This window comes from Gossypium hirsutum, chromosome A06, assembly GCF_007990345.1.
Source record: "Gossypium hirsutum isolate 1008001.06 chromosome A06, Gossypium_hirsutum_v2.1, whole genome shotgun sequence".
Lineage (NCBI taxonomy): Eukaryota > Viridiplantae > Streptophyta > Magnoliopsida > Malvales > Malvaceae > Gossypium > Gossypium hirsutum.
Window position 1 is genome coordinate 18,031,561 of NC_053429.1, and position 22,424 is coordinate 18,053,984.

At 37.2% G+C, this 22,424-nt stretch overlaps 1 non-coding gene across 1 annotated transcript; it reads left to right on the forward strand.

Moving 5' to 3' along the window:
* Positions 1 to 8,121: 8,121 nt before the first annotated feature.
* On the forward strand, positions 8,122 to 8,227 carry LOC121231273 (small nucleolar RNA R71). Its single transcript, XR_005929337.1, has one exon. It is a non-coding gene; the product is annotated as a small nucleolar RNA R71 (small nucleolar RNA).
* The last annotated feature ends 14,197 nt before the right edge of the window (positions 8,228 to 22,424 follow it).

Genomic DNA, 22,424 nt, shown 5'->3' on the forward strand with positions numbered 1-22,424 from the left:
TGTTTTAGCCGGTGGAAAATAATTTAATAAAAATTTTCGGTCATTTGTTGCCAAGTAGTGATTGACCCTCGTGGTAACGAGTTCAACCACTGTTTAGCTTTATTCCTTAATGAAAAGGGAAACAACCAAAGGCGAATGGCGTCATCAGAAACGCAATTAATTTTGAAGGTATCGCAAAATTCTAGGAAATTTGCCAAGTGAGCGTTGGGATCCTCGTCAAGCAAACCATCAAACTGAACAAACTATTGTATCATTTGAATTGTGTTAGGTTTCAGTTCAAAATTATTTGCAGCAATAGCAGGTCTAATTATACTTGACTCAGTTCCTGTTAAATTAGGTTTAGCATAATCATACATAGTGCGCGAAGCAGGATTTTGATTAACAGCAATTGCAGGAGGTAGCGGATTTTCTTGGTTTTCAGCCATCTCCTTGGTTGTTGTTTGAATATTGTCCTCTTGCTCGTTCTTTGTGTATCTTAAGCTTCGCCTTATTTCTCATTAGTTTCTGCGAACTGTGTGGTCGATCTCACTGTCAAAAAGTAATGGTCCTAACGGGTTTCTTCTAGTCATAAACTATAATAACCTGCCAAAAAAAAGGGAAAAAGAAGAATTAGTAACAAAAATTAGAATAAAATTTAAATTGAAGTAAAAGTAAATGGCTAAAGTAATAAAAATCGAGTGTTCCTAATATCTTAGCTCCCCGACAACGGCGCCAAAAACTTGATACGTGATATTTGTGATAGGTTTTAAATATTTATAATGAATCGTTCTTGAAACTAACTATTATCACGATGAAGGCAAGTGTACCTATCGAACAGTAGTATAGCTTTAGCAAGACCGGATTATCGAACCCAAAGGAACTAAAAGTACTAGTATCAACTTTCTTTTTATTATGTAGCCTAAAAAATAAAAGGGTTTTGTTTATCTAACAGATTAATGAAACTAAGAAATCATAGAAAAGAAATTTGGGAAACATACTTTTCGGAAAACTCGATTAATTAAGACAATACCTAAGGAAAAATCCACCTAGACTTCACTTGATATTTGACTCTGAATCGGACGATTTATTCTTTCAACTTTTTCCGTAGAGATCCCTAAGTTATATTATTATCTCTCTCGAGACTAACAACATCTAACCCTAGATTAAATAATTGAAATCTCTTTCTAATTAATGCTCTAGGGTTGTATTAACTCGATCTATGGATCCCCTTATTAGTTTTCACCCTAATCTGGCAAAATCTTGTCACCCTATCTCTAGGCGCGCAACCAACTTCGCTTAATTATGACAAATTTACTCTTAGACAGGGTCTATTTCTCCTTTGAATAAGAGCTTAACTTGAATCAATATACTGGAATATCAAAACAAGAATTAAGAACACATAATTAAGAACAAGTCAAGTATTTATCATACAATTCAGATAATAATAACAAGATCCGTCTTAGGTTTCATTCCCCTTAGGTATTTAGGGGTTTTAGTTCATACTAATGAAAGAAAACATCTCAAAAGAATAAAAATAACAAAACATAAGAAAACCCAAAACTCCTGAGGGAATTTAAAGGGAGATCTTCAGTTTTGATGGTGGATCCCGCTTCTGAGATGGATCGATCGGCTTTCCTTGAGCAATTCCTTGCTTCCTCCTCTGCGTCCCCTGTCTAAGTGCCTCCTCAGGTGTTTAAATAGGCTTTGGAATGCTTACGAGCCTTCAAAATTGGTCTTTTCTGAATTGGACTAAACTTGGGCTCGGCAGGGACACGCCCGTGTGCGATTGCTTAAGGCTGTAGTCAAGGCTGTTAAATGGACATGGGCGTGTGATCTACCCGTGTAAATCATGCTTTAACCTTGCCAAAGGGACACGGCCGTGTGGTCTTCCAGTGTGAGGAAGTCCAGGTCGTGTTGATTTCATACGTTGGCCTTTTTTCTCCATTTTTGGCCCGTTTCTCGTTCCTTTCACTCTCCTATGCTCACTTACATATAAAACATGAAATTAAGGCATTAGGAGCATCGAATTCACCAATTTTAAGGAAAAATCATCCATAAAATGTGCTAAGCATGGGATAGAAATATGTATAAATTACGGTTTATCAAATACCCCCACACTTAAGCAGTTGCTTATCCTCAAGCAAAATCCTCAACTCATAATCAAAATAAATTCTTCTCAACTTAAAATTTCTATCGATAATATCTCAAAATAATCCATAGGTAATCATACATTGAAAATTCAACTGAAAGAACATCAAAGTTTCAAACATTCCAAGTTGAGCATTTTATTATGAAAACATAGGTGTCTCCCCTCATCTAAGTAATTACCTTTGATTCAAAATATTACAGAGTTTCACATCCTCACTAAAGATGCACTCAAATCACTCGAGGTGTTTAAGTACAATAAATGAAGCATTCAATAGTCAATAATGAAAAGTCATTACCATAGGCTTGCATGAAAATCAAATCTGCACCACTATAAATTGAGAAGATAAATAAATCAAAAGGTCTTTAGAGGGTTGTAACGTGGCTTTGATTAGAGGGTGTGGTCACAAGCTGAAAGAAAGGGTTAGAATCGAGATTGAATTGAAAAATTGCCTAACTAGAAAAATGACTAGTCATCAATTGCGTACAACAGGGCTTTTTCTCAGAATATGAAATTTAACTTCTTTAGCTCAGAAGATCACTATTACTAATATGTTTACATGTATTTTTTTATTTTTTAAGAAAAAGTCAAATTAAAAAATAGAATAAAAGATAGCTAAGTAACTATTCCAACTCAAATCTAGACAAAAATAGGGATCAAATTAATTTAGGGGATTTCAACAATAATAAGTTATGGGTTAATATTAAGGGTAAATCAATGAATGGGTTGTTAGGCTCAAGGGGGTTCACTAAGGGTTAATTGTGAAGATAGGCTTTTATGAAGTGAGTGGGTTAAACCTAAGTGCCGTTATCATTTTGACATATCAAATCAAATGGTGTGGCATTGACATGCATAATCAAGCAAGTTCTAGAATAACAATTCAATACTGACGCACTCATAATGAAAGTGAGCATGAAAGAAATAATAGATGCTCTAAAGGCTCAATATCTCACAAAAATTATGGCTTTTTTGATTTTAACTTGTGACTTCCAACTCAAAATAATACCTAAACTTGGGGAAACAACCTAACATATTTTTAATTCTTCAAAAATCAACTTATCATGCTTGATTCCCTAATGTCTTAAAGTTTAAACAATCAATGCATAAATGCCTATTTTTTAATTCAAGATATATCAATAAACATTATAAACTAATTGAAATTCATTCTAAAAGTGATATGAGAAGATCGCATGAGAATAAAACAAAATTCAAGGATTTTTCTGGTATAAAAGACCCCCCACACTTAAGATGTACATTGCCCTCAATGTACAAAGGTAGATATATTGAAAATGATAGATTTATAATCATAAGATAGAGAGAGAAGTGAAACTTCCTGAATGATGAATGAATTCCTTGAACTGGAGTTTTGGAGAATAATCGGCGTGAGAGTGGAGGAGGATACTCCAGTGGTGTTAGAGGTTCATTAGTCCATAAGTATTGTGCCAAAAGAATATTATATCTCCTAGTAGCTATAGTCGTGGTCGAGCAGGACATGGTAGTCATGGAGAACCTTTCTCGGTGGAGTTTTTAGTTCCTATGTGATGATGAGCTTGAAGAGCTCTTTATAACTGTGACAAAATTAGAAACTTTTTAGGAAGTATAAGGAAGCATAATTACTCGTAATGGAAAAACCGAAGTTGATAATTGTAAAATAAAAATTATAAAATCTAATAGAAATAAGCTTAAAGTAAAATAAAAGTAGTCTTAAAATAGAATAAAAATAAAAACATAAAATAATAAATAAAAGTTTTTAAACATCTTCATTGCTAGGTGGTTCGCAAGGTGGGGGTGGTGATGAGATGTGGAAGTGCTGACAAATCTGCTGTAAAGTAGCATTAATGTTATCAAAGCGCTGAAAACACTATTTCTTGAATCGGGTAAAGCGCTCAGAGATGTCAGCGTATGAAGCCGTTGCATGAACTGGACGAGAGGGTGGTGGTGGCTGAGATGGTGGGTCCTCATGACGTAGAGGGAGATCATCAGTAATGTCCTCAGGGTCTCCCTCATCGACTGATTGGGCGAGGCGATACTGAGGAGGGTGGGTTCCTCAGTGCTTCTCGATCATCCTCATACTAAGCATGCTCAAGATGCCTTGTGGGGACATCTGGCCAATAAGAGTAAGGGAGGATGATTGGGCTGTTGTGTTGAGGAGCCCGAAGTGCCGTGCCAGTCGAGTCACGTAGGGGCCAATGGAGATGACCTCCCTCCGATGCCGCTCCGTCTGGTGGCAAATGGCGAGGGCAATAAAGTAGGTGAGGTTGAGTACATGCCTGTTCACCATGCTCCATAGAAAGTAAGCGTCGTGAATGTTGACGATGCCGATGCTCTCTCGACGTCATGTCAAAGTGTGTGCCAAGATTGCGTGTAGGTACCTCAAGGAGGGAGAGAGAGCCAATGCCTTGGAATAGATCGGGTCGTAGATGGCTGAACCGGGGACCAAATCGTACCAGCACTTCAAGGGAGAGTAGTGGATGTGGCGACGGAGAGTGTCGAGGTTGTTTTCATCCATGAATTCCTCTGTGTACAGGCCCAAAGCTATACCGAACTCGGGCACACTCAACTGACGGACTAAACCACCGAGATGGAACTGGACTGTTCCAGGATCATCAAAGTTGGTCATGACATCTTGAACATGTAATGTCAAGCAAAGTTCAAGTGTGAGCTCAAGGTACGTTGGCTCAATGTTCGTAAAGAAGAGGTCTCATGAATCGATGTCGCTAGCCAATTGGACTTGTTCAAGTGCTATCCAGTCAATGCAGCGGCCCACACCTGAAGGTCGGGCCCATAGGATTTGAAATAGTTCCTCCTGATTTTCGGGTGGAAATTGGAGGTATGGGTGGCGAATTTTCACAGTAGAGCCGAGAAATACGCCACTTTCCGCTTTTTCGAAGCAGGAACGGAAGTTTTCTTACCACGTGAGCTTGACATGTTATACCTGGAAGAAGAACAAAGAATATAACATAACTAACTAACTCAAGAAGTAATCATGAATATAGTTAAACTAACTAGTCCAACCAACAATACTCAGTAGTTTAATCTAAATGATAAAAGTTTATATAGAAATTGACATAATAAAAGCATGATTATTTTCAACATAAAATGATTGAACTAGACTCTTATGGGAACATACGAAAAGAATGAATGTATCAGAAAGCATTGACTAAAATGGCAAAAAATAAACGTATAAGCATGACTATAGTGAGAACTATGAATATAAATAAAAAGTCTGCCAAATAAAACCATAAGAATCATAAAATTAGTAAAAGTGATGAATAAAATAGAGAGAAAAGAGTAAACAAACGCTAAAAAGATGAGAATAGGTGTCGAAAATAGAGTTGGAGGCGGTGCAGGGGTGTGGCAGAGAGACCGTGTGGACTTGTAGCGACTAGGGTTAGGGATTTTGGGTGAAGAAGATGATGAATAGTGATGGGTATTTATAGATTTTGGGACACATGGCCAGGGGACACGCACATGTTCCCCAATTTTTGCCCGTGTGATTCTTGAATTTTGAATTTGGGTGCGTCTGACATTTGGCCCACTCCCGTGTTCTTTGGGCGTATAGGTGCACACGGCCGTGTTGCACAGTCGTGTCTGTCTTCGTTCGCTTCTCCCTCACCCATGTATGTAGGCCCACGCCCGTGTTAATCTGACAGGTTTGACCATGGGTTCTAGACACGGGCGTGGCGAATGCCCGTGCTATTTTCTCAAGTTCAACCACAATTCTATGACACGGGTGTCTCGCACGCCCGTGTTGTTTTGGCAGATACGCCCACGGTCCTAATTCACGATCGTGGTGACTTATCGCATCCCGTGCTGGGGAAAATTTTTCCCTGTTTTCATACGGCCTAAGGCACGCCCGTGTGCCTGACCGTGTGTGCTTTAGAAAGCCTGCGTTCCATGAGTTGGTTAGTATGTTAGATGTTAAAACTAAAATTTAAAGAAATTAATATTGTTAGTGCTCGGGTTGCCTCTTGAGAAGCACTTATTTATAGTCTAAGCTTGACTTACCTCTTTGGTGTGTGATCATGGTGGATCGAATTTGGGGATCGACTTACCTTATTTATAGTCTAAGGTTTATAGTCTAAGGTTTAAGACGAGTACTATTTACCTTGAATGTGCCAAATTTGGGGTGATTTACATCGATTGTACCGTAGGGAAAAATGTTAGTTATCGTAAGAGGGTTTCCTTCATTCGATTCAGGAGTGGCGATTCGAGGATCTGCTGCATCTAGTAGTACTTTGTCTCCAACTTGAAGTTGATTTGGTGAGGCATTGAGCTCATTCTAGCGTAGTTTTGGTTTATCATGTTTTCTCGGTTTAAATGTCAGCCATTCATCTAACTCCTCGGTTTGTAACCTTCATTCTTCATGGGTAGATTCTTTGTTGTGGATTGAACATGGCTGATGCGTGTCCTTTGAACTTATTTCTTGCAAAATAGGTTGCACTGTATGATCAGTCTTAGTAGAACAATTTGTACAATCACCTTCAATTTTCGATGTGTTGTTCGGGTTGCAAGCTTGAAGGTTGATTGTTTCGTCTCCTACACGAAGTGTGATTTCACCTGTGCCAATGTCAATAATTGTTCTACCAGTTGCTAAAAAGGGCCTTCCCAAAATTAAAGGAACATTACTCTCCTCTTGTATGTCTAAAACAACAAAATCAACTGGGAATATAAATTTGTCAATTTTGACGAGTACGTCTTCAATGATACCCCTAGGAAATCTGACAGTTTTATCTGCTAATTGAATGCTCACCCTAGTTTGTTTGGGTTTCCTTAGACCTAGTTGCTTAAACAATTTGTAAGGCATAACATTGATACTAGCCCTTAGATCAGCCAACGCATTATTAACATCTAAACTACCAATTAAACAAGGAATCGTAAAACTCCCTGGGTCTTTTAGTTTGTTTGGTAGCTTATTCTGAAGAATGGCTAAGCAAACCACGTTCAGATCCACATGCGACCTTTCATCTAACTTTCATTTATTTGCTAGAAGCTCCTTTAAAAATTTTTCTGCGTTCGGCATCTACGAAAGTGCTTCAATAAACGATAGGTTAATATGTAGTTTCTTTAAAATTTTAAGGAATTTACCAAATTATTTGTCTGAGCGGTCTTTCCTTGTCGCATTAGGGTATAGCACATGAGGTTTATATTCTGTACTTACCGATTTTTGTTCGTTTTGGCCTACCTCATTCTTACCTTCGCTTACCACCGGTTCTGGCCTTGGTTTTGCCACTAAACCTTCCTCATCTTGAATGGAAATTGCGTTGAGTTGCTCCCTTGGGTTAGATTCAGTGTTGCTTGGTAGGCTACCCTGTGGTCATTCAGAAATTAACTTGGCGAGCTATCCAATCTGAGTTTCGAGCCCCTAGATTGATGCTTGTTGATTTTTGAGTGCCGTCTCGGTATTCTGAAAATGAGTCTCTAACATCGAGATGAATTTGGTTAGTATCTCCTCAAGGTTCGGCTTTTTCTCCTACTGGTATGGTGGTTGCAGAAAGCTTGGAGGGGGTAGTGGTTTCTGATTTCCTTGGCCTCCCCATGAAAAATTTGGGTGATTCCTCCAACCTGCATTGTAAGTGTTGCTATAAGGATTGTTTTGAGATCGAGGATTATTACCCATGTAATTTAACTGCTTGTTCTCCATGTTGTGGCCATAAGGTGGCTATTCTAAATTGCTCAATCCACCTCCATTTGCTTCGTACTGCATTACTGGGTGAACCCATGAAGAACTAAGAAAACCATCAATTTTCTTATTCAAGAGTTCTACCTGATTAGAGAGCATGGTGACCGAATCGACGTTATAAACGCCGGCTATTTTCGTTGGCTTTGTCCTCATGACTTGCCACTGATAGTTATTCAGTGACATCTCCTCTATAAATTCATAGGCATCTTCAGGTGTCTTATTATTGATGGTTCCTCCAGCGGCTGCATCAATCATTTGCCGAGTCGAAGGATTCAGGCCATTATGAAACATTTGAACCTGTAACCAAAGCAGTAACCCATGGTGAGGGAACCTTCTCAAAAGGTCCTATATCTCTCCCATGCATCGTAGAGTGTTTCTAAATCCATCTGCACAAAAGAAGAGATATCATTACGTAATTTAGCTATTTTAGCCGACGAAAAATTTTCAGTCATTTGTTCCCAAGTAGTGATTGACCCTCGTGGTAACGAGTTCAACCATTGTTTACCCTTATTCCTTAACGGAAAGGGAAACAATCGAAGGCGGATGGCGTCATTAGAAGCGCCATAATTTTAAAGGTATCGCAAAATTCTAGGAAATTTGCCAAGTGAGCATTGGGATCCATATCCTGCAAACCATCAAACTGAATAAACTGTTGTATCATTTGAATTGTGTTAGGTTTCAGTTTAAAATTATTTGTAGCTACAGCAGGTCTAACTATGCTCGATTCAGTTCCTGTTAAAGAAGGTTTAGCATAATCGTACATAGTGCATAGAGCAGGATTCTAATTTACTGGATTAGCAGCAATTGCAGGAAGTTGCGGATTTTCTTGGTTTTCAGCCATCTCCTCGGTTGTGGTTGAAGTATCGTCCTCTTGCTCGTCCTCCATGTATCTTAGGCTTCGCCTTATTTCTCTCCGGTTCTTGTGAACTGTGCGATTGATCTCACCATCAAAAAGTAGTGGTCCTGAAGGGTTTCTTCTGGTCATAAACTAGAGAAACCTGCCAGAAGAAAATAAATGAAGAATTAGAAAAGCAAATAAAAATTTAAATTGCAATAAAAGTAAAATGGCTAAAGTAATAAAAATCAAGTGTTCCTAATATCTTAGTTCCCCGGCAACGGTGCCAAAAACTTGATACGTGATATTCGTGATAGGTTTTAAATATTTATAATGAATCATTCTTGAAACTAACTATTATCACGATGAAGGCAAGTGTACCTATCGAGCAGTAGTATAGCTTTAGCAGGACCGGATTATCGAACCCAAAGGAACTAAAAGTACTAGTATCAACTTTCTTTTTATTATCTATCCTAAAAAATAAAACGGTTTTATTTATCTAACTAATTAATTGAACTAAGAAATCACAGAAAAGAAATTTGGCTAAAATACTTTTCGGAAAACTCGATTGATTAAGACAATACTTAAGGAAAAATCCACGTAGACTTTACTTGTTATTTGACTCTGAATCGGACGATTTGTTCTTTCAACTTGTTCCGGAGAGATCCCTAAGTTATATTATTATCTCTCTCGAGACTAACAACGTTTAACCCTAGATTGAATAATTGAAATCTCTTTCTAATTAACACCCTAGTGGTTGCATTAACTCTGTTTATGGATCCCCTTATTAGGTTTCATCTTAATCCGGTAAAATCTTGTCACCCTATCTCTGGCGCACAACCAGCTCCACTTAATTATGACAAATTTACTCTTAGATAGGGTCTATTCCTCCTCTGAATAAGAGCTTAACTTGAATCAATATCCTGGAATATCAAAATAAGAATTAAGAACACATAATTAAGAACAAGTCAAATATTTATCATACAATTCAGATAATAATAACAAGATCCGTCTTAGGTATCATTCCCCTTAGGTATTTAGGGGTTTTAGTTCATACTAATGAAAGAAAACATCTTAAAAGAATAAAAATAACAAAACATAAGAAAACCCAAAACTCCTGAGGGAATTTAAAGGGAGATCTTCAGTCTTGATGGTGAGTCCAGCTTCTGAGATGGATCGATCGGCTTTCCCTAAGCAATTCCTTGTTTCGTCCTCTGCGTCCCCTGTCTAAGTGCCTCCTCAGGTGTTTAAATAGTCTTTGGAATGCTTAAGAGCCCTCAAAATTTGCCTTTTCTGAATTAGACTAAACTTGGGCTCGGCATGGACACGCCCGTATGACATGCTCGTGTGCGATTGCTTAGGCCGTGGTCAAGGCTGTTAAATGGGCACAAGCATGTGATCTACCCGTGTAAATCATTCTTTGACCTTGCCAAAGGGACACGGTTGTGTGGTCTGTACGTGTGAGGAAGTTCAGGCTGTGTTGATTTCGTATGTTGGCCCATGCTCTCTGTTTTTGGCTTATTTCTCATTTCTTTCACTATCCTATGCTCACCTAAGTGTAAAACATGAAATTAAGGCATTAAGAGCATCGAATTCACCAATTTTAAGGAAAAATATCCATAAAATGTGGTAAGCATAGGATAGAAATATGCGTAAATTACAATTTATCAATTTGTATTTTTAATTAAATGTATTTAGGATGTATGAAATTGAAAATTATTCTTGGAAACAAGATTTGAGTGATTTCATCAAAACTAGCTAAGTTTTCGGTATCATGAATGAGAGGCTTTGATCTATGATTTCAGAGTGATTTAAATGTGTTCGTTGTTGTTTGTAATGTATTCGTATTATGTTTGATGTTTATGCAAAGTGCCAAATCATTTGGGAGCATCAACAAGCAAGGACAAAGGCAAACCAAAGCTTATTTGAGCTTTGGCTTTAAAGCAAAGCTTGATCAAGGTGAGTGGTATGGTGTGCTATGATTAATGCAAAAATCAGTGAGTTAAAGGGGGATTAGGTGGTCTAAACACCTAATCTATGTACCAACAGTAAGTTTTCTTACTTGAGCTTGATATTTTGCAAATAAAGCTTACATGAGTTTTGATATACTTAAGTGTGCGATATGATTATATGTGTTAAGTCTATGTCCAAACATACCTTGAACAACTGGTTTTATGCACACACAGAAAGTGAATTTGGCTCAATGAGCAACGTTTTTGCACTTGAGGTGCATTATGTGAACATGAGACAAGTGTTTGATCATGATAAGTATGATATGTCTAAGTGTGCATAAACAAGAAAATGAATGTGTGAAATGGATATATTGGCCTTGTGAACTTTTGAAAACATTGGATATAGTTGGCATGCCATAAGATTAAGTACTCATTTATATGTTTTTTTATTGGGACATGTTTGGAGGGATAAGGGAATGTAGAGCATTACTCCATTCATTAGGATTTGTTGGTGTGTTGGAGAGTGTTAGCTTAATGCTACACTTACTTGGGACATGTAGGCTTTTTTTGAGTCATGGTGTGATGGAAATCCATGTATCCAAGGAGAGGTATTTGTACACATTTTCATATTCACAAGTTGCCAATATATCAACATGATATGATAGTTGAAGGTTTTAAGTGATGATTTTTTTAGCATGCTTGCTTTTAACTCTTCCTTTTTAGGTTTGTTGTAGCAGCTTGAACACTCACTAAGCTTTTTTAAGCTTACACTTCTTTGTGTTTATCTTTGTAGCGAAATAGCTTGAGTGGAGTGGTGAAGTGAGCAAGCTTATGATCCCAAGGCAAAGCATCTTGATTGTGCATGTGAGGTAGTTTCTTGGTTAATAAGGGATAGTAATATAGGTTTATTTTGAGGGAGTAGACTTTAGTTTCTGTTTTGGTTAATAAATAGACTTTCCATGGACTATTTAAGGAATTTTATAACTGGTTTTTGGATGTTTTTATTGCTTGGATTGATACATGAATGATGCTAGATGTATATGTAGGCTATATGTTGATTAGCATGTATTCCTAGGGATTCCTTGTATGCAAATTTGGTGTGTTGTTTAAATTAAAGTGGGACTTTAGGAAGCATGCTAGCATAGGTAATTCAATTGATTGCTAAAGTATGTTAATTTCTATTTAAATGGATTTGAGCATGTTTTGAGTGATAAATATGCCATATGATATGTTAGGATAGGGTAACAAGCATGAAAAAAATTGGTTTGTGTGATGGAGTGTCGAAGTGTCATATGCAAGTTGTTGCAAATTTTCTGTAATTTTTCCAATGGTTGTCGTAATAAGCTTAAACGATGTCGTGACGAGGCATCATTTTTGGGACGCGGTTTATCTCATCGCCGAGATGAGGATCGTCGTCTCAACGTGGCCAATTGAGTGTTTTGGGCATGTTTTGCTAACTTTGCAATTAAGTCCTGATTTTTAAGTAGAGCAATTGAAGGCCTTAAAATTTACTAAATGCTTTGAAAAATTTACATGACTAAGTTTTATATACTGAATTTCAAAATGTTATCTCCAATTACATAAAAAGGTTTTACTTATATTCTGTAAAATTTACGTTTTAGTCCCTAAACTTAGTTTTGAAATTGAATAAGATGTAATTGTCATTTTGAACTGGATTTTTCTCATGTGGTTTTCAATAAAATGCCTATAGCACTTGTCAGATTAATTACATGATTTATTAGTATTTAGCATGCCTTGTGTAAAATGACTTTTTTATGCCTACCCTTATTTTGCTGAATGATGATAGACGAAGCATGACTTAGGGTTGAATAATTGGTTTTAATGGCTAGTTGAATAATATGCATGTATTGCGAGGTGTGATTGGTGGTTTATGTGAGTGGTCGGTAAGAAAAGTCATGTAAGTGGCTAATGTGATGTTCTGGATTTGGGTCGGGTCATCTTGACCAAGTTTGGTGTGCCACAGGTTGGTATTATATTGAGAATTTTCATTTTGGTACTTTGGATGGAAAATGTTAACTTGAACATGAATATATGAATTAAAAGTAATTAAGTGGGAAACCATAAATAGAAGTTGAAATGTTATTATATTTCAAGTTAATGAAAAAGAAATGTAAATCTTGAATGAATGCATATAAGTACTTGATTTTATATACTAAGTTGACTATAGGTGTTGAAGTTATAGTTTAACATGTGAATTATGCTTAAAAAGGTGTTGTAATGAACTTTTGGTCATTTTGGCCACTCGGTATTGAATTTGAGAGGTTTGGATTGAAAAAGGTTTATGTTATAAGGGACACTACCTCCTAAGTCGCGGCATTACCATTTTATGTCGCATCACCAAGCTTTTTTTTCCCATGGTATTCTCTATACTAGTCTGTTTTTTAGTGGTATCAGAAACGGTGGTTTCGAGACCACAATTTTGACTAGCGAGTTAGTAAATATTAATTATTTAATATTTATGAGTCTATTATAATGTAATATTAAAATTTGGTTAGAAAATTTTGACGTTTAGATAGTTAATTAAGTAAAAAGGATTAAGTCGTTAAAGTTGCAAAAGTTAATTGCTAATAGTTATAGTGCTAAATGGTTATGAATTTATGTTTTAATGGCCTTAAATGTTAATTAGACCATAATATGGTAGTGTGTACGGTTATGGGTTGGTAAATTGTTAAATTTTGATGTTAATAAAAATGGTAAAAAGGTAAATAAATAAATAATAAACATAAACAAATAAGCCAAAAAGGAATCATCACCTTCCTTAGCTCCATTACCGAATTTTATGAACTAAACCACCATAGGAACAGCTTGAAGTTCGGTTAAGCTAAATCCAATTCCACGGTATGGATTTTTTATACGTTTTTAGTGTTTTTTTAGATCGTTGAGCTTAATCTAGCGAACCCGAGGACTAATTCATAAAACTATTAAATGTTTAGAATTATGCCATTGATGAATTTGTAATGTTTTCTGATGGTCACTAAACTGACTAAAAATTCGACTAAGGCAAGCATACCTATCAAACAGTAGTATAGTTATGGTGAGACCGGAAATATCGTATCTACAAGGACTAAAAGTACTAGTAATTACTATCTTTTTATTATCTAGCCTAAGAATTAAAGGGATATTTTTAAACTAAAATTAACTATTTAATTAACTAAGAATACGACAGAAATAAAAGTTGGAAAATACTTTTGGAAAACCGATGGAGAAGACAATACCCAAGGAAGAATCCACCTAGACTTCACTTACTACTTCTGAACTAGACAATTTATTGACTTGACTTAATCCGTAGAAATCCCTAGTTTATGTTAATATCTCTCTCGAGACTAAAAACAACTGACTTTAGGTTGATTAATTGAAATCTCTATCTAATTAAAATCCCTATTGTCGCATTAACTCGATCTATGGATTCCCTTATTAGATTTGACTCTAATCCGGTAGATTTACGTCATCCTATGTCTAGGATTTCATTCAAATCCACTTAATTATGCTAGATCTACTCTTAAACAGGGACTTTTGCTCCACTGAATAAGTACATCAGACTTGAATTAATATCCTGAAATATTAAAGAAAGAATTAAGAACACATAATTAAGAATAAGAACAAGTATTTATCATATAATTCATATAGTAATAAGATCTGTCTTAGGTTTCATCTCCCTTAGGTATTTAGGGAGTTTAGTTCATAGTGATGGGGGAAAACATCTCAAAATTGGGAAAACAAAAAAACATAAAGAAACCCAAAGAACTTCTAAGGAAATTGAATGGAGATCTTCAGTCTTGAAGTAGATCCTGCTTCCAAGCAGATTCCGATGGCTGTCTTCGAGTATTCTCTGCCTTCTACTCTGTGTCTCCTCCTTGATCCTCTTCTAGGGTGTTTATATAGACTTTGGAATCCCCAAAATAGCCCAATATTAGCCTTTTCTGAATAGAATTAGACTTGGGCTTGACAGGGACACGGCCGTGTGCCATGCCCGTGTGAAGATGATTATTTCGTGTGTAATTTTGATGTGGTTTAATGTCGACACGGCCATGACACACGGGCGTGTGGCCTGCCCGTGTGTCTAACATGCGCATTTTGAAGTGCCTAGGCCGTGTGGAACACTGAAGTCAGCCTATTTTGTCTGTTTTTGGCTCATTTCTTGCTCTTTTCACTTTCTTATGCTCTCCTGAGTATGAAACATAAAATTAAATGATTAGAAGCATCGAATTCAATAAAACTAATGATAAATCATCCATAAATATGCCAAGCATGGGATAAAAATATGCATATCTTATGGTTTATCAAATATCCCCACACTTAAGCATTTGCTTGTCCTCAAGCAAAATCCTCAACTCACAATTAAAATAAATTCTTCTCAACTTATAATTCTCATAAAAAATGTTTTGAAGTAACCCACAAGTAATCACACATTGAGAATTCAACTAAAAGAACATTAAAGTTTCAAACAATCCAAGTTGAGCATTTTAATCATAAGATCATAGGTATCTCCCTTTATCTAAGTAATTACCTTTAATTCCAAATCAACAAGGGTTGACATCCTCACTAAAGATTCACTCAAATCACTCAAAATATTTAAGGTTCAATAATTAAGCACTCAATAGTCAAACATGAAAAGTTATTACCATAGGCTTGCATGAAAATCAAATCTCCACCGCTATAATGAGATGATACACAAATCAAAAGATCTTCAATAGGGTTGTAATGGGGCTTAGGTTAAAGGTGTGGAATAAGGCTAAAAAAAAGGGTTAGAATTGAGATTAATTTAATAAATTACCATTCTTAGAAAAATAAAGCTAATTACTGAATTACAAACAAGTGCCAAAATTAAAACTATCCAAAACTAATGAGGTAAGCTTTTTCTCAATATAATAACTTTAACTTATCCAAGCTCTTTATAACAATATATAATTATATGAATATAAATATACGATTTTTTTTAGAATAAGAACAATAATAGAAAGTACATAATAAGAAATAATTTAGCAACTGAAATGGACGAAAATAGTTAGGTAACTAATAAAATCAAATCTTGATAAAAATGGAGTCAATAAAAAGGGAAAAATTCTTAACAAATCAAAAAGGGTCAAGTTATGGATTAAAATTTAATAGGAAAATATCAAGAAAATGGTGTTTAAAGCTCAAAGGGGTTCACTAAGGGTTAATTATGTGGGTAGGCTTTTTATGGGGTGGATGGGTTAAAACCTAAGTGCCTTCATCATCTAAGTATATCAAATCAAAGGTGTGGTCTCGACATGTATAATCAATGCAAGTTCTAGAATAACAAATTAGTATTGCCTCACTCATAATCATCAATAAAAGTGAGCATGAAAGATATATGCTCTAAAAGGCTCAAAATCTCACAAAAATTATGGGTTTTTGAAGTCAATCCTGTAGATTTAGAACTTCAAGATAATACCTCATTTCAGGGAAACAACCTAACAGTTTTAATTCTTAAAAATTCAACTTATCATGCTTGATTCTCTATTGTTCTAAAGTTTAAAGAATTAGTGCACAATTACTTATGTTTTAATCCAAAACATATCAATAAAAATTATAAATCAATCAAAATTCATTCTAATAGAAATATGAGAAAATTATTTGAGAATAAGATATAATTTAGGGATTTTTTTATAATCATATAAATATAAACTCCCCACACTTAAGATGTACATTGTTCTCAATGTTTAAAGATAAATAATAACAATATAAGCATAATATCATAAAAGAGTGGGAGAAGTGAAACTGCCCTGAATTTGGATGTAATCTTTGGAATAGCGAAAGCGGATTTATAGTCATTGGACATGAAGTGCGTGCGTAACTAGGCAGAGATGAAGGTGGGGCAGGATACTCCGGTGGTGGTAGAGGTTGGGTTCCACAATCACAGTGCCAAGCGAAGAGGTTATCGTGGTGGTCGATGTCGTGGTGGCTATGGTCGTGGTCAAGCAGGACATGGCGGTCGTGGAGTATCTTTCCCCAGAGGATTGTTTGTATATTCCTGAGTAGCACCAATCGACTGAACCCTTTGAAACTGCGATATCACCAGTAATGTTTTAGGGAGTTATATTGATGGGGTTGTCATGGTTACTCATAAAGGCAAGCCATATAAATAAGGGGTTCAAAATATACTAATAAAAGTCTTTTAGAACATGATAAATAAAAATAAAAATAAAAATGAAGGAAAAGGAAAAGAAAAACAAAGTGAAAATAAAAGGACTCAAAAGTCCTCATCGGCAGCTGGATCGTGAGGTGGTGGTGCTGGAGGCGAAATGTGGAAATGCTGGCAAATCTATTATAGAGTCGCCTTTATACTGTCGAATCGCTGACTGGTGCTGTTGAACTGCTGAGTGCAGTATTACTTGAATCAAGTCAGGTGGTTAGAAATTTCTATCAATGAAGCAGCCGCATGAATTGGTCTGTGACTCGGTGGTGGATGAGAAGGTGGGTCCTCATGAAAGGAAGGGATATCTTCAGTAATATCCTCAAGGTCATCCTGATCAGTGGCTCGTGCTAGTCGGTATTGAGGAGGATCGAACCCACGACGACGCTCTATCATCCTTATGTGGAGCATACTTGAGATGCGCTGTGGGGACATCCGACCGATGAGTGTGAGTGATGAGGATTGCACCAATGTGTTTAGGAGCCCAAAGTGTCGAGCTATACGAGTCACATAAGGGCCGATGCAGATGGCGCCCTTTCTGTGTCATTCGGTCTAATGGTGAAAGGCGAGGGCTATGAAGTATGCGAGATCGAAAACATGCCCTTGCCTCATGCTCCATAAGAAGTATGCGTTGTGAGTATTAACGATGCCAGTGCTCTCTCGTTGCCCTATTAAGGTGTGAGATAAAAGGGCGTCGATATATCGTAATGCTGGAGAGAGAGCCGATACCTTAGAGCTGCTGGGGTCATAGATGCCCGTAACAAGAATAAGGGCTGCCCAACATGAGGAAGGTGCGTAACGAATGTGACGGTGAAGATGGAGAAAATTGTCGGCCTCCATAAATTCTTCTGTATAAAGTCCCAAGGCAACTTCGAATTCTAGGACACTCAATTGATGCACTAGATCACCAAGACAGAATTGGACTGTGCTTAGGTTGTCTAAATCTGACATAACCGTCTGCAACTGAAATGTTAAACAAAGTTCCAAAGTGAACTCCAGGTAAGTTGGCTCAATAATGTCGAAGAAACGTTCCCAAGGAGCAGTAGCGAGGAGGGCTCGAACTGAGTCAGCCAAGTAGACCTGCTCTAATGTGGCCCATTCGATGTACTGGTCCACACCAAGGGGTCGTAGATGTAGAATCTAAAACAACTCCTTCTGAGGTCCTGGTGGGAATTAGAGAAAAGGATGGCGCACCTCAGTGGTCGCACCCAAGGAGGTCACACGTGACCCCTTTCGCTTTTTAGAAGCTGGGACTGCAGACTTTTTACCACGAGTATTTGTCATCGTGTCCTTGAGAATATTCAATAAAAATATAAGGATTAAGAACCCACTAAGTTCGAAAATGCCAAAGAATGAATCATAATATAATGCATATAGAGGGACTAGCAGGAAAGAAAATATGCGCATAGATAGGAATTCTTGGCCTAAGAATCTAATAGAGAAATCAAAGAACCTAAATAAATGAATCCTAAGTGGAACAATGAACCATGTTAAAATAAAGAGCTGTATGTCAGATAACACCGAAACAAGGTTAAATGTTTAAACATGTAAAGTTCAAATGGTAAACTAACTATCAGAGAGAAATTTCAATAATCACAGTATGTTGTAAATGAATGATTCTTAAGCAAAAAAAATAAAATAATGGGAAACAATCTATTTTACGAAATATGAGGTAATGGTCTAAAATAGTAATAAAGATAAAATAGAAAAGAAATAAATATGTAAATAAATAGCTAAATATGACAGTGACAGAACCGATGGAGATGGGAAAATGTGGTGGTCGGCTGATGTTGGGGCGTGGGAGAAAACTTGTGTAAGGGAAGAGGAATGAGGGGGGTCATGGGCTGTGGGGGTGAGCAAAGAGTTAGAAAGGGAAAGGAAAGAAAGGAAGAAAGGAAGAAAGGAAGGAAGAAAAGGAGAGTGGGGGTGTCGGTCGCCGACAGCTTGTCAGGAAATGGTGGCCACAGTAGGGAAGATGAATAGTAAAAAGGGGTGTAATAGGTGAATAGTTGGTTTAAGTAGGAATGGAAGGATTTTAGGGTTAGGGTTTCAATTAAAAAGGGGGGCCACAGTCGTGCAGGCCCCATTTTGGACCATACAGTCGTTGCCCATGCCCGTATGTCTCGCTCCTGGCCTGTGTTTTTCGTGAAATTTTAAGTCAGTATCGCACACGACCTTTTAGACACGCCCGTGTACCCAGGCTGTGTGGCACACATGGGCCACGCCCGTGTAAGTTCCAACACGCCCGTGTCTTGTAGTCAGGATTGCCCATGGCTTTTGCGCACGGCCGTGGGATATGCTCATTTTCCATTCTGACTTGTTGCAAATTTCAAAATGTATGATCAGGTTCCCATACAGCCTCAGGCACGCCCGTGTTTCATGACTGTGTGGGTTACACAGCTGCATCGCATGGCCGTGGTGATTTAATGCATTCTGCGCCTCTGCCAATTTTTGGGAAATTGAAGTGCAATTTCACCACGGCCCCAGGCACGCCCGTGTCCCTCAGCCGTGTAGGTTACATGGTCGTATCGCACGACCACGGCTAGTTATCGCAACCCGTGTGTCACTTTGGGAAAATGTGTGTCCTATTTTAACATGGCCATGGACATGCCCGTGTGTCAAGGCCATGTTCTTCATTGTCGAATGCAAATACTAAGGCTTTAAGAGTTTACACGGCTTAAGGCATGCCTATGTCTCCAACCCGTGGTGAGCACATGGCCTAGGATACGCCCGTGTGTTAGGCCATGTGTGTGTCAAAAATACTTGCATTTAAAACATGAAAAATGAAAGAAAAATAAACTTATTTTGTGGGGTTAGTGCTCGGGTTGCCTCCTGAGGAGCGCTTATTTAAATTCTAAGCTCGACTTTACCTTGTGGGCATATTTAGGCAGGTTTACGGAGCCGTAGCTCCTCTCTATAATCTTTAAAATCCTCACCTTTATAAAGTTTAAAACGATATCCGTTTACCATGAAAATGTCGTGGGTTGGATGCCTTACCTCTACTGTGCCAAATGGAAAAACGACTTGGACTACGAATGGACCTTACCATCGTAATTTTAACTTCTCAGGGAATAATTTGAGCCTTGTGTTGTATAGCAGGACAAGATCTCTAGCTACAAATTTCTTGTGTTACTTTAATCGAGCATCATGGCGGTGCTTCGTTGCTTCCTTGTATGATCGTGAATTCTCATATACATTAGCTCGCCATTCATTTGGCTCATTCAACTACATCAACCTTTTCTCACCTGCAAGTTTGAGATCAAAGTTTAGAAACTTTATAGCCCAGAATGCTTTGTGTTCTAGTTCAAACGGTAAATGACAACTTTTCTCATAAACAAGTCTGTAAAGAGATGTTCTTATGGGGGTCTTAAAAGCAGTTCTATAGGCCCATAAAGCATCATCTACTTTCATTGCCCAATCCTTCCCATTTGACTCTACAGTCTTTTCTAAGATACATTTAAGCTCTCAGTTTGCTACTTCAGCTTGTCCACTAGTTTGAGGATAGTAAGGGGTAGCTGTTCTGTGGTAAACTCCATATTTCTTAAGGGCTTTATCAAATTGAGCATTACAAAAATGAGTACCTCTATCACTGATAATTGCTCTAGGTGTTCCAAATCGAGAGAAGAGCTTCTTAAAGAACCTCACCACCACTCTAGCATCATTAGTAGGTAAAGCTTGGACTTCCACCCATTTGGACATATAATCAATGGCTACTAAGATATATTTATTCCCAAATGAGCTAGGGAATGGACCCATAAAATCAATGCCCCATACATCAAATATTTCACATGAAAGTATATACATTTGAGGCATTTCGTCATGTTTGGAGATATTACCTGTTCATTGGCATTTATCAGAAGAAGTAACATACCTGTTGGCGTCTTTGAACAGTGTGGGCCAATAAAAACCTGATTGAGTGCTTTATGTGCGGTTCTAGTCCCACTGTAATGTCTTCCAGTCGGTCCTGAGTGGTAATGTTCCAAGATTTTAATTGCTTCTGACTTTGTAATGCATCTTCTAATGACTTAACCTGCATATATATGGAAAAAAAAGGATCTTCCCAAAAGTAGTTTTTAACATCAATAAAGAATCGCTTCTTTTGCTGATGTGTCAACCCTTTTGGTGTAACGTTAGCAGCTAAATAATTGGCAATGTCTGCAAACCAAGGTACCTCAGAGTTAGATATAGCAAAGAGTTGTTCTTCAAGGAACGAGTCATTTATCTCATGTTCATCAAGCTCCTTAAGATGTGGGTTTTTTAATCTGGACAGATGATCTACTGCAAGATTTTCTGCTCCCTTTTTATCTTGAATTTCTAAATTGAATTCCTACAACAATAATATCCATCTTATTAGTCAAGGTTTTGCATCTGATTTAGAAAGGACATATCGAAGAGCTGAATGGTCAATGTATACGACAACTTTAGATAATATTAAATATGGTCTAAATTTATCGAATGCCAAAACCACAGCCAATAATTCTTTCTCAGTTATCGTATAGTTTTCTTGTGCGGCTGTCAATGTCTTGCTAGCATAATAAATTGGTTGAAAATGCTTGTCTCTTCGCTGTCCAAGAACCGCACCTACTGCAAAATCACTCGTATCACACATTAGTTCAAAAGGTAAATCCAATTAGGTGCAACTACAATCGAAGCATTAATTAATTTATCTTTCAGAGTGTTAAATACTTCTAAACATTTCTGATTGAAATCGAAAGACACATCCTTTCTAGTAAATTCGTTAAAGGCTTAGCTATTTTAGAAAAATCCTTAATAAATCTTCTATAAAATCCAGCATGTCCTAAAAAGCTTCGAATAGCTTAACTGTACTAGGGGGAGGTAATTTCTCAGTAGTTTCAATTTTCGCTTTGTCAACCTCGATCCCTTTACTAGAAATTTTGTGGCCTAACACAATCCCTTCACGAACCATGAAATGACATTTTTCCTAGTTCAGTACAATATTCGTTTCCTCACATCTCGTTAGAACTCGTTTTAAATTCTTAAGGCAAAGATGGAAAGAGTTACCTAATATCGAGAAGTCAACCATAAATACCTCCATAATGTCTTCTACGAGCTCATCAAAAATGGCCAACATGCATCACTGAAAAGTAGCAGGGGCATTACATAATCCAAAATGCATTCGTCTATAAGAAAACGTACCGTATGGACATGTAAATTTTTTTTTCTCTATGTCTTCAGGAGCTATTGGGATTTGGAAGTAGCCAGAGAGTCCATCTAGGAAGCAATAATACATATTTCCAGATAAGCTTTCCAACATCTGATCAATGAATGGTAAGGGAAAGTGATCTTTTCTTGTGGCATCTTTCAACTTTCTATAATCGATGCAAACTCTCCATCCCATAACTGTGCGTATTGGGATCAATTCATTCTTCTCATTAGCCACAACAATCATGCCTCCTTTCTTAGGGACAACCTGCACAGGACTCACCTAAGAACTGTCAGAAATAGGATAAATAATTCCAGCATCTAGAAGTTTAATTACCTCAGCTTTTACTACTTCTTTCATGTTAGGACTCAGTCATCTTTGAGCTTGCACACAAGATTTATATTCATCCTCCATTAAAATTTTATGTGTGCAAAAAGAAGGACTGGTCCCCTTATGTCAGAAATTTTCTAGGCTATAGCTCTTTATG